Consider the following 18,898-nt stretch of genomic DNA (forward strand, 5'->3'; position numbering starts at 1 on the left):
TCGAACATGGAAGGAAAAGGCACACAGACACACAGAGCAAGATTTTGCTAATTAGTATTGTCAAAAATCCGGAGAATGTACTGGGCATTCTACCGGAAACATAATTTTATGGCCCTAATTATTGGCATGGATACATTATCCAGAGATTCCAGATTCAGTGTACTTAGCTTGGCTAATTGTTAACTTGGTTGATTGACTAAGACCTGGACTTCACTGTGGCCTATTGCTGAAGGAAGTTGAAATGCCAGTTGAAATGCTAAGACTTCAGAGACTTAGAGAGATACAAATGTTGGAATGACAACATGTACACACACCCTAACTAAGCCTAGAGGACACTGGCTTTTCTAAGACATCGAGAAAAACATTGATGAAGAGAGAGCTAGAATCCTTGAGGAGCATTTTGTATTTCATCTGTTCCATGGGGACGAAGATAAGAAATACTGCTATTGAAATTAGTTCCCTCATCTCAGTGGGAACGGTGGGTCCCCAGAGTAGCAGACATCAAATAGTAGGATTTCACTCCAGAAACAGAGTGGATGTGATTATTAGCATAGCAGAATGTTTTGACTTGCAGGGATCTTTGGTGGTGGCTAATGGATCATTTGGCTCCTAAAACTCAACTAGACGGGCAGCCTACAAAGGGTATAACTTGACCTGTATGATTGAAAAATGTCCAGGTCGGTAAACCTAAACTTATGTCATCATACTTGACTTAAATCATAACACTAGAGAATCATAGCCTATCTTCCAATGTCCAGACACTCAATTCTATGAATGAAAGGGAGGCCTTCTACCTTTAAGGAAGGACATCATAAGAACCTATGAAAATCTCTGTCTACCCTTCCCCAACGGTGTCAAGATAGCTGTGTACTAAAGAACTGTGCACTATACCTTTGACAAATTATTGGACATGGCTTTGAATTTATGCTAATTCCTGGGAAGCCAGAATATCATTGTTTCTCCATTCAGTTTAGGGCCTTATGTATGGGGATCCAGTGATGAATGGAATTTAAATCCATCTCATGGTGATTCCAACCTATGATTATTTCTCCCAGTTCCTGAATTATAGTTGGAATGGATTAAATAAATAAATAGCAGAATCCTCAAATTGGCTTCTTGACCCAAAGTAAGCACTATTGGGACTGCCCCTTTCCTAACAAGATAGTAAACCAAAAGCAATACTGCATTTTTAAGGGAATTCTGGAAATTAGTGCCATCATCAAAGAAAACTGCAAGAGTAGTGACTTCTATTACATCCCCATTTAAAGTGCCTGCTTAACATGTGCCAAGAACAGATGGATTTTAAAGCATGATCATGGATTATCAAAACTTTAATCCGTAACTTCAAAACCTTAATCAGTAACTTCAATTCCCACTGCTAAAGTTGTCTCTACTGGAGCGAGCCAACACAACTCTGGCCTCTAGTGTGCAGACTTTCCCCAACAAATGTTTTTTTTTTTCTCTATCGTAATAAGCCTAAGAAGTCCCCTGAGTGGTGCAAATGGTTAAGGAGCTCGCTGCTAACTGAAAGGCTGGAGGTTCAAGTCCCCCCAGGGTACATCAGAAGATAGGCCTGGTGATGTACTTCTGATAAACCAGCCATCAAAAACCCTACGGAGCACAGTTCTACTCTGACCTACATGGGGGCACCATGGGTTGGAATTGGCAGCAACTGGTATTAGTAATAAACCTAAACGCCAGAAGCAATTTGCTTTCACTTAGTGGGAACAGCAACTTCATGCCCACCTCTGAGCTATGTCAACTCTCTATATTTCTCTTACATGTGAGAAAAGTGAAATTTTATCTCGTATAAGCATTACCATTGAAAACACTAACAGCCAAAGAAAATTCATAACAGAAATACGGACTATGTAAAATTTCATGCCACAGTCATTGGATGTTTTAGGAAGACCCTGGGAATATCTGGGCCTTTCCTAGTTAATAAATGTCCAAGAATGAGACTTTAGACTTGGATTATTTTTCTCAAGTGCTGTTGGAAAGACTATCTTAATTGAAACTGCCCACATGCTGCTAGTCCATTTGCAGTCAATTTAGTAGATCAATCAAACATTCTTTTAAGTTAAAAAAACAAAATCCATTAAAGTGGTAGTCAGACTGAATTGACCAGTTATACCACGGAACTGACAAGTCAATTCTAACCAACAACCCTGACAGATTTACTCTGTGAGACTAAACTGCCTTTGATTAACAAAATGTCCTCATTCCCACCAACCAATAGCAATTGTTTGTTTGCTTTTTTGTTTTAATGCAGGCAGAGCCACAGACCTACCCCTGTGCTCTTGGTTCTGGAACCAATATGGAATTTTCTAGTTTGACTAAAAGTTTAGATTCTCTTGACCTCAGTAGAGAAAGAATAATAACACTACACTCACTATAAATTCCATCAGTAGAAGAGTTATGAAGATGAATGAGGCCATATTTGGCCAATTTCCTGCTTTATGTAAATTTAAGACAAAGTCAGAGTCACACAGGATTAGAAACATAGGCAGTGTTTTTTAAATTCTCAGAAGAAAGTCACTTTATCAACATAAACTTGGCACAATTTTGAAAAATAACTGCATCCATCTTATCCGCCCGTTGACTTGCTGTAGTAAGTCGTGGTGTTTTCCTTATTATTTTATGCTCCGAGCCACAGAAAGATTAATGTTACAAGTTAAGCAAACGGTGCAATATTTACAGCTTACTCTTGGCAAATATTAAAGGTCTTTCGTAGGTCCAGCTTCCTGAGAACCACAGGAGGTCACATTTGTACTATGAAGACAGTGCACTTTCCAGAATGTTTAGTCCACAGATTAATGCCTGTATGCAGGAAAGACAAGGAAAAGCTGATATCCGTCATGAGGAGCTGAGGCATACAGTGATAAATCAATTTAGAGAAAGTACTGTTTATCAATAAGAAAGAAGATCTGTTCCCAGCTCTGGGCCAGAAACATGCATTGATTTTATGGATGAGAAAGCAGTAGTGAAATATCACTTCCAAAGGGACCGACTAGTTTCTAGATTTTCAAAACATCACTTCTATCAAGGAGTCCTGTTGAGAATGTCAGCTACTTGCTGGAGGCTGCAGGAGCAACCAAGGCCCTTGAGAAGCTTCATTTTCATGACATCAGGAAAAGAAAGGAACAATTCCCAGGTGATGCTGGAACCTGAGTCTTGGCTCCCCTTGTCACTGCCAGCAGCATGATTCACACTTGGACGCTAGGTTACCTGGATTAGGTGACCAAAAAGTCAGCCATCACGCACATTTGAACCACGATCACCTACCAGAAACAGGACTTTGGTGGAAGATACACAACAGGATAAGACAAGGAGCCCTCAACAACCTCACAATCCACTAGAGGAGGCAAACATGCCAGCTAGTCATTAACACTTAAGGGTTCCAGTCTTCACCTTTCCTCCCCAACACAGAAACGCTATCTTCCCCTGCTCACCGAACCCTCCCTGGCCCTGGGAGCATGGGTAGTATCCAGCTTTCCCAGACAGTTCCAGGCCTTTGGGGATGCAGTGCTGGAGAACGAAAAGCTAAAGAGCAGGGATTGGCCTGGACCTTAAGATAGACGATGCTGGAGAGGAGTGAGCTTCGTGGCTCAAGTAGACACTTGAGAATATATGGGCAACTCCTGTCTGGTGGTGAGATGAGAAGGCAGAGTGGGACAGGAGCTTGCTGAACGGACATGGGGAATACAGGGTGGAGAGGAAGAGTGTGCTGTCTCATTAAGGTGAGTGCACGATGGGGTGCATATGGCATTTTGTGGGAAAGACTGACTTGATTTGTAAACTTTCCCCTAAAGCACAATAAAAAAATTAAAAAAAAAAACAACTAATGAGCTAAGGAGGGGACCTGCTTAGGAAGAGAGACTGAGCAGATGTACCAATAAACAGAGGAAGGGAGAAAATGGGGAGGAGGAGGGGACAGGCAGGGGTAAAGAGAGAGAGAGAGAGAGAGGAGAATGCCAGGCTCCAGAGCACTGTGAACTTCAGGGAACTAGAGAAGAGAAAGAGATTACAAGGAATTTTGCTGGGTATTCTGGTCTTGAGTCCTTTTTATATTGTTTGCAGCTGCAAGGTAAAGCGTGAGCTTCCTTTTCATTACTTTTGACTACTTGGAGTATTTCTTTTTATTCTGTCTCCTTATAGAAACTGGACCATCTGGGCCCTCAGGGGCAAGACTCAGCTCCCTCTGGATTAAAATCCACCTCTAGATCTGAGCCCAGACAACATTGTCACCAAGGCTGTCAGTTAACAAAGAGTAGAGGTTGAAGAGTTTCAAGCTGTAGTGGTTATTGTATAGAAGTGGGAAGCCAAACAACCATCGAGAAAGCAAGACCATAGTCAACGCTACAAACTACGGGAGAAAGCAGGGTGAGGTTCTAGTGTGCTCACCCACGCCACAGCCTGGGCAGGAGAGCTGCGCTTCTCAACTTTAACCAAACAGATCACCTGGGGATGTGGTTAAAATGCTGATTCTGATTCAGTAGGTCTGGAGTAGGACTAGAGAGTCTGCATTTCTAACCAAGCGTGCCTTGTGTTTTCTCATCTGCGCATTAGAATCATCTGGGGGTCTTTCTGAAAAGCCCAGGCTACACCTCAGACCCATTACATCACAATCTCTGGGCATGGGGCATGGGCTTTGGTAGTGTTCAAAGCCCACGGAGGATTCCAACACAGACAGGAGTTTGGGGACCATGGCTCTTCACCGAATTGGTCTTCATGAGTAGAATCCAGTGCACTCTATTCTAATAAAGAACTGAGTGGGCAGTCCAGAGCAGGGGATCTCAGTCCTGGCTACACTTCAGAATCACTCAAGCAGCACTTACAAATACCTAGGCTTTGGCTCCACCATTTCCCACCACCCAAGAGATTCCAATTTAATTCATCTGGAGAAAGGTTCAGGCATGAGTTGTTTATTTGTTTGTTTTGTTTTAAGCTCTCAGGCGACTCTAATTGAAAGCCACTAACTGAGATGTTTATGTGTTAACTGAGGCCTTCTGTTCAGGCTCCCTCCCTGCTCTCTGACTCTAGCCCACCTATTCCACCTACTCAAACTCTGCCCCTTTCCTGTCCTCTGTTAGAACTGCACCCCGCATTGTGATGTTGGTTTATTATCCAAGTATTAAAGGCTGGTTGATGATTAAGGAACACTGAATCAAGTGTATCCAGCAGATAGAAATGCAATCAGAAACCATGGATTCAGTCGCTTTGTGTCAATTAGCTTCATGCACAGAAACTTCTGGTCTGTGGCCACAAACCACACAGTTTACTTCAGCTTCTCAAATGCACATCATTCATTACAAAAGAAGCCAGGAAAAGGGCTCATATAACCTGTCCTACTATGGGAATGAGGAAGGCAAGGGATTTGGAGAAGATAGACCCTAGTAGTGTTTCACTTATCCACTCATTCATTTAAAAATTATGTTTTTCTCTGGGTGGTGCAAAAGGTTTGCTCTTGACTTGGGAGCTCACTCCTACTCTGTAACACATGGGGCGCCATGCATCGGAATCAATCCCAACAGCAACGTGCCAGGCACAGTTCAAAGTGCAACTGAAATCAGTGTGTACTCCCCCAGCTGTGGGCCTTGCCTCTTCCCAGTTTAGTATCAAAATTCGAAGACTTGTACCTTAAACATAAAACAAGAGTGATGAATTCATTTATATTATTATCTGAATACCCTGTGGGCTGTTAAAAAATTTTTTAAAAGCATATTTACAAAGTCACTTTATTAAACATGGGAAAATTATCAGAGCTACTGCATGATGTTGTTGTCGTTAGGTGCTATCAAGTCAGTTCTGACTCATAGCGACCCTATGTACAACAGAACAAAACACTGCCTTGTCTTGCACCATCCTCACAACTGTTGCTACGTTGGGTCCACTGCTGCAGCCACTATGTCAGCCTATCTGTTAAAAGCTTTCCTCTTTCACTGACCCTCTACTTTACCAAGCATGATGTCCTTCTCCAAGTACTGATCCCTCTTGAGAACATGTCCAAAGTATATGAGACAAAGTCTCGTCATCTTGGCTTCTAAGGAGGATTCTGACTGTACTTCTTCCAAAACAGACTTGTTGCATGACACCTGGGCTCAATAACAGCCCCACAATGGTGAGCTTCAGCAATCAGGCTGCATATTAAGTCCCTGTCTGCCATCTCTACTGTTAGCCCTAGAGGTTTATATAAATGAATGCAACCTTTAGGGTACAGTGTCAGGCAGGGCTAAGGAAAAGACATACTTTACAAACATTGATTGCTTCTTGTTACACCTTGCTAATGTAATCTGTGTTGCAGATTAGAATTAGCATACCATTATGGGTAACGCCTGGCAAAAATGGTCTGAGCTGCAGTGCCTGTTTGTGAGTTTGGTTTTGTTCTTCAGGAAGTTGTTTTAGCAAGACCTTGTATTTTCTTGCCAAAGTTGTAAGGGAGAACAACTTTTTTGCCCTTTTGTTTTTCAAATAACAAATCATGAGCAATAGGCTACATCACTGTGTCCTGTATTAATGCTCCTGGCCAAGGAACACTGAACAAAATTCTGTTAAGTCACAGGGTCTGGTTTTTTTTTTTTTTTTTTAGTTCCCTTTGACCTTTCAGATCAAAACTGTGACTAACAGCCATGTTTGGGCCACTCACATTTATAATGTGCTATTTGTAAAGAGGAAACCCTGGTGGCGTAGTGGTTAAGTGCTACGGCTGCTAACCAAAGGGTCAGCAGTTCGAATCCGCCAGGCACTCCTTGGAAACTCTATGGGGCAGTTCCACTCTGTCCTGTAGGGCTGCTATGAGTCGGAATCGACTCAACAGCACTGGGTTTGGTTTTTTTTATTTGTAAAGAACCTAAGCCATGGCCTTTCTAGAAATATGTTCTTGTACACACCTACACATAAGTACAACTCTTGAAAGCACTAATTTGCTGCTGATACACGATGTTCTCCCTCCTCTGCCATGTTTTACTACAAATCTCTGGCAGCGGAGGCCTTGCTTGTTTGGTAGTCACGTCTGAATTGTTGAACTCCTTGCAGCTCCTTGTATTGCTCACTCACCTCCTATGATATCACTCCCTGAGAAGGGCACACTATGGATGAGATACCAGCCACTGACCCTCCAAGCAGTCTAGAATCCAGATGGGTCTATGACACTTTCTGGGTCCTGGGAAGAATTCCTGTAGAGTTGGGAGGCTAGGTATTTCAGTCCCATCTGCAGCCTTCAGCTTGGTCTAAATCTCTGGCCTATGAATATGGCTCACTCTCTCAGACTCACCAACTGAAAGGCAGCCCATGCTCTGAGGTGAACTGGACCATCTGCACTGATTCTCCAACTCACTCTACTGGAAGCTCCTGTCCCCAGCCCCTGGCCTTTACTTCCATCCACAACTCAGGACTGAAAAATGTTTCCTGACTAGAATGTTAGCGCTTTGTTCATTCAAAAGGGCAGTGACCGAAACCAAATCCATGGATGCCTCAGTGACTCTCTGAGACTTAGTTCCCTCCTCTGTAGAATGTGGACAAGGATGCCTATTTCATGGTGGTGTTGAGAAAACTGAGGGGTCTTCTAGATTCATTCGCAAGCCCAGACCTTTCTCCCCACCATTCCCCCATCTCCACCCTTGGAGCACCTTGTTTTATGCCTCTGGGGCAGGCTCCTATTATAGGTTCAGAAAAGTTCACAGGAGCCAGTAGAGCCTGTTCCTTGGATCTGGAGCTGCTATGCCACCTGCCTCCAACCAGGCTCTTCCTCTCCCTGATTTCTGGGTCTGGCAGGAAGTGGATTAGAAGCTTGAGAAGACTTTTATCAACACCACCTCCAATATGTCTTGCCCTTATGCTGGTGCATCATCAAGGAGAAGGGGCATCTAACCCGGCTCTGGCCCCTAGCACCACCCACTGCTGCCCACTACTGGAAAACCATGAGAGGCAGTTCAGGGTAGTGGGGTAGAGGGCACACTCCGGAGTCAGACTGTTTGGGTTTAGATCCTGGCTTTGCCACTCACTAGCTGTGTAACCTTGGGTTTTATCTTCCATATAAGCCTCAGTTTCCCCATCTGTAAAATGGGGATAACAACAATCTCCACACTTTTTGAATTTGTTGTGAAAACTAAATGACTTAATGTATATATTTAAAAAAAAAATGAAGTGACCAAAAAATCTGGTTAATCTTGTAATTTTTGGATGGTAGTACTGAGAGATAAAGCTATGGTTCTGACTTTTCCCCCAGCGAAGAAGGAAGGAAATGGAGGTCTTTGACTCTGAACCTTTGAAAAACCATTTTCTCTCTGAGGTACATTGGGGTTGACCATGAATATCCCTCACTAATCCCATTTTCATTTTTTCTTGATTTTAGATATTTTCATCATTGCTATTGCATGTCTCTAGGTTAATTATGGGGAGGCTAAGAAATTTTTTTAAGTGCTTGATTCAAGGATGGTTCAAATTTTTAATCTGCAGGTACTTGAGGTTAGGATGCATGAGCTGCATAGCAATTCAAGAGAAGTTTATTTTGTGCAACTAACATTTTCATGTTTCCCCAACTAGACACATCTTCTTTCTTTTTCTCTGAACACAAAAGTAATCCTTGGTCATTATAAAAACTTCAGACAGTATAGGAATGTATACAAGGAAAAGTGAAAATTACCCACAATACTGTTGTTGCTGTTATTAGGGGCTGTCAGTCGATTTTGTCTCATAGCAACCCGATGTGGCAGAGTAGAACTGCCCCATAGGTCTTCTTGGCTGTAATCTTTACAGTAGCAGATCACCAGGTCTCTCTCCCATGAAGCCTCTGGGTGGATTTTAACTGCCAACCCCTCACTTAGCAGCCAAGTGCTTAACCTTTGCATCACCAGGGCTCCTTATGTACAATATTACCACCGAATAATATTGTGAATACTTCTTCTAATTCATATATAATTCACATACCATAAAATTCACCCTTTTAAAGTGTATAATTCAGTGTTTTTAGTATAGTCACAAGGCTGTACAAACTGTCACCACTACGTAATTTTAGAACATTTTCATAACCCCCAAAAGAAGCCCCATACCTATTAACATTCACTCCCCAACCCCTCATCCAGCTAAGCCCTAGGCAACCACTAATCTATGAATTTGCCTATTCTGGATATTTCACAGACATGGAATCATATAATCTGTGGTCTTTTGTAACTTGCTTCTTTCACTTAGTATAATGTTTTCAAGGTTTGTCCATGTTGTAGTATGTATCAGTACAACCTTCCTTTTTATAACTGAATAATATTCCATCGTATGGATATACCACATTTTGTTTATTCATTCATTGTAGTTAATGGACACTTGAGTTGTTTTCACTTTTTGGCTATTATGAATAATGTTTGTACAAGTTTGTGTATGAACATATATTTTCAATTCTCTTGGCCTATGAATATTTTACTGAGTAACATTTCAGACTTTTCCTATGTATATCTCTGTATATCTTTTCCTGTGCATAACTATACATGCAAAACCTGGACAGTGAACAAGGAAGGCTGAAGAAGACACCTTTGAACTGTGGAGTCAGCAAAGAATATTGAACATGCCATGGACTGCCAAAAGAAGGAACAAACCTGTCTTGGAAGAAGTAAGACAGGAAACAGAGGGGCCTCCAAATCTGCGGTTCACATAAACAAAGTAACAAAGCAACAGGAAATGGGCCAGGGCGCAGAAACAAAGCCATTCCCCAGGAAAATGGGGCGGGGTATCAGAAAACAGCCCACAAACTTCCTTAAAGTAGTCTTTCAGAAGCACCCAGATAAAACCAGCCCCAGGGACATGCACAGAACATCCACCTGTGACCACTGTGTGACCTTCACCAGGGGCAGTGAGGGGCTGCAGCCCCAGCTGGGGAATAAAACTTGGGGAGCAAGAGACTATGCAGGCACACCACCCCATAATAAGTTCTGCTACAAATCCAAGAGGCCTCTGGGACAGGAGCCATCTTAAAGCCATCTTAGAAGGTAGCTGCATGTGTACCATAGTTAATATACCTCCACCCAGACAGGCCACCTCCTGGAAAATCTCACCTATACCTATGAATAAACATAAATCTTTTCCTGCCCAAAAACCTTTAAAAACCCAAGCAAATCCTTTGTTCTGTGAGACAGGGGTAAGTGTTGCCTAGGCCCTACTCGTCTCTGCTTGCAAGCCTCTTTTAATAAAGCTTTGCTCGTGTGGTAAACTCTCCATGCCTTACCTGCTCATTCTTGACCAATGAGAGGCAAGAACCTTATTTAATTAAAGGCATAGAGGTGCCATTAACAGAGGTGCAACCTGAATGCTCCTTAGAAGCAAGGATTGTGAGACTACTTCTCACATACTCTGGACATGTTATCAGGAGGAATCAGTCCCTGGAAAAGGACATCATGCTTGGTAAAGTAGAGGATCATTGACACAGAGGAAGACTCTCAACAAGATGAATTGACACAGCCACTGCAACAATGGCCTCAAGCATAACAATGATTGTGAGCATGGTGCAGGACCGGGAAGTTTTTCATTCTGTTGTGCATAGGGTACAACAGCACCTAACAACAACACAACATTTATGTTTATGGATAATATATTCTGAGATATATATGTATATTGTATTGTTGGCCCCAACTGTTTACTCCCCTTTCCTGCAGGAGAATTAATAATACTTCCAGTTGCCAAATGACTTGCAATGCCTCTCGGGAGAGGATATACACCTCCACCCCATTATTGTGTGGCTTGCCTTGGCCAATGACCTGTGAGGGGATGTAACATACACCAGGACTGATCTGAAACTTTAAGAGCCATGTGTGTTCCTGGGAGTTCTGTTGCTCTTTCCCTTTGCCATGAGTAGACTGCTTCTTCAGTTCAGTTGGTTCCAGAATAATAAGACACAGGGAGCTGAAACACAGCTGACTGCAGTCATTGACACACAAATGAAAGAGGAATAAATAGTTATAGTCAGCTACAAGATTACAGGGCCATTGTTGTTGTAGCAAAGCTGACTAATGCATAAATAAATCATTTATTACCTGTTTTTCCACTCAAGGATATAACGTAAACTTAGAGATGTGAACTTAAAACAATGGTGTTACAGAAACTGAGGTCCAAATAGATTAAGTAACACGTTCAAGGTGACAAAATTAGTATAAGAAAGACAAAGTCAGTTTTAGATTCCTGTTCTGATTTGCAATCCAGTTTTCTTGCTAAGTCAAACAAAAGAGAGAGTAATCTTAGATATTTTTAATCACATGCAAAACAGCCATTCCTATCGGATAGATTTGAATAATGTAAGATTTACTAGGATTCAGTGAGATTGTTGTTGTTGTTAGTTGTTATTGACTCATGGTGACAGAACTAAATGTTCCCCAGTCCGGCTCCATCTTCACAATCGTTGGTATGCTCAAGTCCATTGTTGCAGTCATTCTATATTTTGAGTGCCTTCCAACCTAAGGGGCTCATCTTCCAGCACTATATTGGACAATATTGTGTTGTGATACATAGGGTTTTCATTAGCTAATTTTTAAAAGTACATTATCAGGCCTTTCTTCCCAGTCTGCCTTAGTCTGGAAGCTCTGCTGAAAACTGTCCACCATGGGTGACCCTCCTGATACTTGAAATACTGGTGACATAGCTTCCAATATCATAGCAGCATGCAAGCCACCACAGTAGGACAAACTGACAGACTGGTGGTGGTTGGTGAGATCATAGGACATTTATGAAAATCCTCATACAACTACATGATTGTTGGATTGAAAATCTCAAGCCCACTCAAGCTGTACTAATGAGTTAACACTAATTGGAAATTTGCAGTAAGCCGAAATTTGTGTTGAGCTTTTTGCAAAAAGGTCTTTAAAACTAGGAGCATATTATAAGAGCTAATCCGTATTCTTTATCTCTGCAGCCCTTGGGTCTGGGATCACTACTGACAAATAAGCAGCTTGCTGCTTTGCATCCATTTTGCATACCTCACCAAACTTCCACTCTGTTTCGCATCATTTAACACAATCCCCTGCCTTTACCCCAGAAGCTGAATGCTTAGCCTAAGAGGGGTCACTGATGGAAGAAAATTGTGGCCAGTATCTGCCTGTGCTCCTTCTGGTTTAAGGTAGTGTTTCCATCTCTTTTTCCATCTTAAACTCAGAAAGAAATAACAGCTTTGCATAACCAACTTCCCAAAAGAAAGGATTTTGGTAAATTGCCACTTTTATTAAACAATGACCGGCAGCTGACAAATTACCATGGCTAGAACACTCAGGCTTTCAGTCCTGATTTCACTTATAGGTGTTAACACGGTCACTGGTGGTCTTCAGAAACTGGAAGCTACGCAGGCCAATATGGGAGAGTTTTCCTTCCTTATATTACACTGAGTAGCCAAAACTGAGTCCCTGGGTGATGCAAATGGTTAAGCATTCAATTACTAGCTCAATGGTTGGCCATTTGAACCCACCCAGAGGCACCTTGGAAGACAGGCCTGGTGATCTGCCTCTGAAAGGTCACAGCCTTGAAAATCTTAGGGAGCAGTTCTACTCTACACACTTAGTGTCTCCATGCGTCGGAACTGACTTGACAGCAACCATCAACTGGCAAAACTCTGTTAGAAATAACTGACTTCCATGCTTTAATAAGGGTGAGAATAGTTAGATAAGAAGTTTCTTTTAGGACAAATATTGTATGAGACCACTATTATAAGAACTCCAGATAAAGTTAAACACAGAAGAAAATATTCTTTGATGGTTACCAGGGTGGGGAGAGAGGGAGAAGGATATTCACTAACTAGATAGTAGACAAAAATTTTTTGAGGTGAAGGGAAAGACAACACACAATACAGGGATAGTCAGTACAACCGGACTAAACCAAAAGCAAAGAAAATTCCTCAATAAAACCAAAAGCTTCAAAGGCCAGAGTAACAGGGATAGGGGTCTGCGGACCATAGTCTCAGGGGACATCGAGGTCAACCAGCATAACAAAATGCATTAAGAAAGCATTCTGCATTTCACTTTGGTGCAAGGCATCTGGGGCCTTAAATGCTAGCAAGAGGCCATCTAAGATGCATAAGTTGGTCTCAACCCACCTGGAGCAAAGCAGACTGAGGAACACCAAAGACACAAGGTAAATATGAGCCCAAGAGACAGAAAGGACCACATAAACCAGGAACTCCATCAGCCTGAGACCAGAAGAACTAGATGGTGCCCAGCTACCACTGATGACTGCCCTGACAGGGAACACAACACTGAAGCCCTGATGGAGCAGGAGAACAGTAGGATGCAGATTTTAAATTCTCATAAAAAGACTAGGCTTAATGGTCTGACTGAGACCAAAGGGACCCTGACAGTCATGGTCCCCTGACCCTTTGATAGCCCAAGATTGGAACCATTCTCAAAACAAACTCTACAGACAAGGATTTGCCTGGACTATAAGACAGACAACAATGCTGATGAGGAGTGAACTTCGTTGCTCAATAGACACATGAGACTATGTGGGCAACTCCTGTCTGGTGGCGAGATGAGAAGGGACAGGGGTACAGAAGCTGGTTCAAAGGACACGGGGAACACAGGGGGAAGAGGAGGAATGTGCTGTCTCATTAAGGAGAAAACAGCTGGGAGTGCACAGTGGGATGTCTATGGCTTTTTGTATGAGAGACTGACTTGATTTGTAAACTTTCACCTAAAGCACAATAAACTTTTTGAAAACAGTTTCTTTTATTAATTCTTTTTTTTTTTTTCTCAAACCTATGTGCACTTCTGGAGTCCCTGGGTGGTGCAAATGGCTAATGTGCTCAGCTGCTAACCAAAAGGTAGGAGATTCAAGGCCACCCAAAGGTGACTTGGAAGAGAGGCCTGGTGATCTACTTCTGAAAAATCAGCCATTGAAAACTCAATGGAGCATAATTTTACTCTGACACACATGGGGTCACCGTGAGGGAGAACTGCCTTGATGGCAACTGGTGGTATGTGCACTTATACACACAAACTCACGCTATACTACCAGTATACTACTGTTACATATTTATTGGGTTTTTTAATACATAAAATGGCATTGGCCTTTAGAAATAATCTTAGTCTAATCTCCTCAATTTAAAAGTAAGGAAAAGAATACCATCAGAATGGAAAGGGCATTTCCTAGGTCATAATGCAGATGGCAGAGCTGGGACCAGAATCTTCGTCTCCTGACTCCCTGTCCAATGCTCATTCCACTCTACGATACTTTCTTAGCAAGAGTATAACCCAGAGGGAATTTGTAATTCCTGTTCAAGGTAGGAATAAAATGTCACAACTGAATCTTCTAGAAAGTTGAATCACCCATGGAAAATGCCCTGTCAGTGGGTATGAGCCATGGCAGGGTATGAACAAAGATATCTGCTTAGAAGGCAGAGAAACCTATTGCCATCGAGTCAATTCCTACTCATAGTGAACCGATAGGACAACATAGAACTGCCCCATAGGGCTTCCAAGGGTATAAATCTTTACAGAAGCGACTGTCACATCTCTCTCCCACACAGTGGCTGATGGGTTCAAACAGCCAGACTTTCAGTTAGTAGCCGAGCACTTAACCACTGCACCACCAGGGCTCAAGGTGACAGATAGGAGCAGTCAGAGTTATGACTAAGTAAGCTTCTTAAATGCCCATGGAAACAACAGTCAAGAACTCAAACAACATACTGCATTAGGCAAATCTGCTGCAAAAGACCTCTTTAAAATGTTAAAAAGCAAAGATGTCACCTTGAAGACTAGGATGTGCCTGACCCAAGCCATGGTATTTTCAATCACCTTGTATGCATGTGAAAGCTGGATAATGAATAAGGAAGACCAAAGAAGAATTGGTGCCTTTGAATTTTGGCGAGGGCAAAGAATACTGAATACAACATGGCCTGCCAGAAGAACAAACCTGTTTTGGAAGAAGCACAACCAGATGGTTTCTTAGAAGCAAGGCTGGCTAAGCTTTGTCTCATGTACTTTGGATGTTATCAGGTGGGACCAGTTCCTGGAGAAGGACATCATGCTTGATAAAGCAGAGGATCAGGAAAAAAGAGAAAGACCTTAATGAGATGGATTGACACGGTGGCTGCAACAATGGGCTCAAACATAGAAACAATTGAGGATGGAGCAGGACTAGGCATTGTTCGTTCTGTTGTACATAGGATTGCTATGAGTCAGACCCAACTCAACAACACCTAACGACAACCGCAACAAGCTTCTTCAATCAGCATATTGTCTCCCAGTGGCACAAACCAGGACTAGTCAAAGACAGCACCTTCAAGAGTGATAGAACAAGAAACACAGAGAGGAGGCAACTGTTAGTGCACTGCTGATCATTAGCCTGTTAGCCCAGCAAGATCTGGTCTTTAAGAGGTAGGAGTAACCTTGGCCCCTCTGGTTCCCGTAAGGTTAATTCTCCTCATGCAGCCAGGAACCTTCAGTACCAGGGTTTGACGGGAGAGTCACATTCTCTAGCCAGATTTAGTACTTCACCAGGGTGTCCACATTTGCCACAGCCCAGGTGTCCTCTGGACCTGTGAGAAAGGTCAGGAGAAGCAAGATTCTGACAAAAGGGAGTGGAGGGGAAATTAAACTCAACAGGTGACCCTGAAATAATACTGCTGAGTCTGATCCAAGCTTAAGCTTCCAAGAGGGAATTAGACATGCCCTTCATGTAAGGCTCACAGAGAATTCCATCTATTTGTTTTTAAATCGCTAGGTTATTCTTAGGTACAGTGTTTCATAAGGTCCCCAAGATAAGCCAGTGTTTGGAAGGATAAAGAGGTGAGATACCCAGGCTCAGCTATAGGACTTGTGGAAAAAATTAGGTCATTCATTGTTCTAAGGCCTCAGAAGGGGCCAACAATCTAAATGGTTTGGGTTTTTGTTTTGTTTAGTTTTAGACAATTGCAGGGGAACAACGTGGGAGAGGGAGACTCAAACTATGAAATAATGTGGAAAACAGACATGGTATGAATAATCATAACAGAAAGATCTTTTTCATGTAATTAGGAAGACATAAATCAATAGAATTTTAGACAGAGACTTGCACGTAAGTTATTCCCTCTCTCCTTTCATTCCCTTTCCTCTTTCGTTCCCCTCTCCTTTCTCTCAACTCCCCCAAATAGCTTCTGCTCCCTGAAAAAACACATTCAAGATACCAAATAAATCCTCGATCTGGCTACATGCATTCTGTCACTGCTTGTTATTAAGTAATTCTCTTTTCAAAATGTGATGTCTTTTTTTTGTTCTTTCTTTCTCCTCCTTTCAAGGTCCTCCCCCCCTCCCCGAACTTCTACACTCTTAATCAGCTAGTTCTCAAACTTTATCTATAAGGCAGGTCAAGTAGAGTTTTGTCTGCACTTTCCACTGGAACCTAGAGCGTGAGATTAAGTGGCACGATCAAGGACACAGAGACAGCCAGGGGCCGAGCAAGAGCCTGGAGGCCCTACCACCCAGGGCTCTGCTTGCCTCGTTATTACACCACCTCTCCAAAGCCCTCACTGAGACTCGAGTTGCTCCAGCTTTTATTGTCACCATTAATAATACTAATGGCCCAAGAATCCAGAAGCCCAACTAGAGATTTCTTGAAATGCCTTACCATGGTGGAGGCACACTCAGTGTGAAGCATCATTAAACCCCGCTGGCCATGGACCAAACAAGAGGGAAGAGCAACAGAATTCCACTTGTGAAACTTAAAGGTACACTCAAAGTCACCTTCGTTAGCCTGGGCTTCTTACCCACATTACACTCACAACTCCATTAACAAGGAGGCCCCACTTCAGGAGCATGCTGGTCTCAGTATCTCCATTATCAGAGGTAAACAGCATGTCTGAGATGTTAAGATGTATTTAAGTACTGGCTTTTCCTTGCAGGAGGGTCGTGGTGAATCACACTCCTCTTTCTCTTCACCCCCTTTCCTCCTGCCCTTTGCAATTATTCCTTCCACATTGTTGGTGGGAGTCCAATGAGAAATAGCAAGGGCGGGGTTCAGGAAATACCTTTCTGTTCCCGTAGCTGGGCTACGGGGGCTCCAAGCATGACCCCACCCTGAGGAGGCTAGAGTCCAGGAGCACTTCCAGGAACTGATTGTAATGAAAGATTGTTGGTTCTCCTGACCATCACTCTGTCCTGAGAGGATCAGAGAAGCTACCAGAACCTGGGTAGTCAGGGTAGAAGGGGTATGTTCCTCCACTTGCCTAGGTTTGTTATTAAAGGCATTTATCAGTATATCAACAGTAAATCGGATTTGGAGCTCAAATCTTTTAAATCAACATTCAGACTATTCGCTATGAGAAACTTGGGTCTATAACATTAAATTCTAATTTTAATCATTCATTCTGACATATTTGATACCAAAGCATAAAGTTCTCAAAGGATGATCCTGGGTGACATCAGCCTGAATCTTGCCCAACAACAGTATGCAGCGGAAGGACCATTGAACAAGTTGCCATGGAGTCAATTCCAACTCATGACAACCCCATGTGTGTCAGAGTAGACATGTGCTCCATAGGGTTTTCAACGGCTGATTTTTCAGAAGTAGGGTACCAAGTTTTTCTTCCAAGGCACCTCTGGGTGGACTCAAACCTCTAACCTTTTGATTAGCAGCTGAGAGCGTTAACCTATTGCACCACCCAGGTATTCCCTCCTAAAGGAAGGACACTGTATTCTAATTCATTTCCATCTCTAACTAACCATGTGACCACAGTAAGTCACAGGACCTTGGTCAGCTTTCTCAGTTTCCAGGTTGGGGGGAAAGGCAATACTCTTCACCTTACCTGTGGGGTATGCCAACAGTGATATTAAGTACCACATACAAAGACACGTAGTAAACTATAAAGCACTGTCTCCAAGAGAGACAATCATTTCTCTGTTCACTTGTGCTATCATCCTGCCATATGAAAACTTGAGGGCTCTGGTCAGCTGGAGCCAATGTGAACCAGAAGATTTTAATCACCACTGCAGCCTATGGGCTGTCCAGTTGTAAAGATTATCTGAAGTCTTGGCGTCTTGCCTCACTTCCTAATAACTACATCTGTATCCCTCTTCATGGTGTCTCTGTGCTCGTTCTTATTCTAAATCTCTCAGTTACACATAGCTTTCAAAGAACTTGAAAAAATGTATTTTCTGTTAATGATGCCTGTTTCTCAGACCCTCTTTCCAGTCTCTACCTAAAATCAGAGGTTGCCAGGCAGCCTGCAGCATACCTGGGCTTTTTTTTTAGCCCTGTTTTGTGATGATCTGGAAGGAAATGAGCAGGAATTGCTAAGTCGGCAACTATTTGAAAGTTTCCTGGGCATGAAGTAGAAGCCTCTATCTCCCAGCATAAAAGGGGGAACCATTTCTGTTTATTAAAAAACAAAACAAACAACAACAATAAACTAGAGATACTTGAACAAATAATATGAAGTGGGGGGAAGAGAGAAAGAGATGGGTTAAACAGATTTAGAAGAGATTTAAAATTATGTTGACATCATGTACTTTCTGATATGATCCATGAGAAGGATATTTCAAAACCCATAACCCCAGCCTAATCATGAGAAAACATCAGGCAGACCTAAACTGAGGGACTATCTGCAAAGTACCTGATGAGATTCCTCAAACTGTCAAGGTCATGAAAAACAAGTAAGGACTGAGAAAATACCACAGATCAGAGGAGTCTAGGGAATCATGATGACTATGTACATTGTAGTATCATCATTTGGAAGCTGGAACAGAAAAAGAACGTTAGGGGAAAACTGGTGAAACCTAAATAAAGTCTGTAATTGCATTAACAGTAATGTAACAATGTTAATCTCCTAGTATTGACAAATACTCAGTAATTGTGTAAAATGTTAACATGTAAGTAATTATGTAAGATGTTAACATGTTAATTACTTAAGATGTTAACCAGGTAATTATGTAACATGTTAACATTAAGGGAAAATGGACAT

Source organism: Loxodonta africana, chromosome 26 (assembly GCF_030014295.1).
Source record: "Loxodonta africana isolate mLoxAfr1 chromosome 26, mLoxAfr1.hap2, whole genome shotgun sequence".
Lineage (NCBI taxonomy): Eukaryota > Metazoa > Chordata > Mammalia > Proboscidea > Elephantidae > Loxodonta > Loxodonta africana.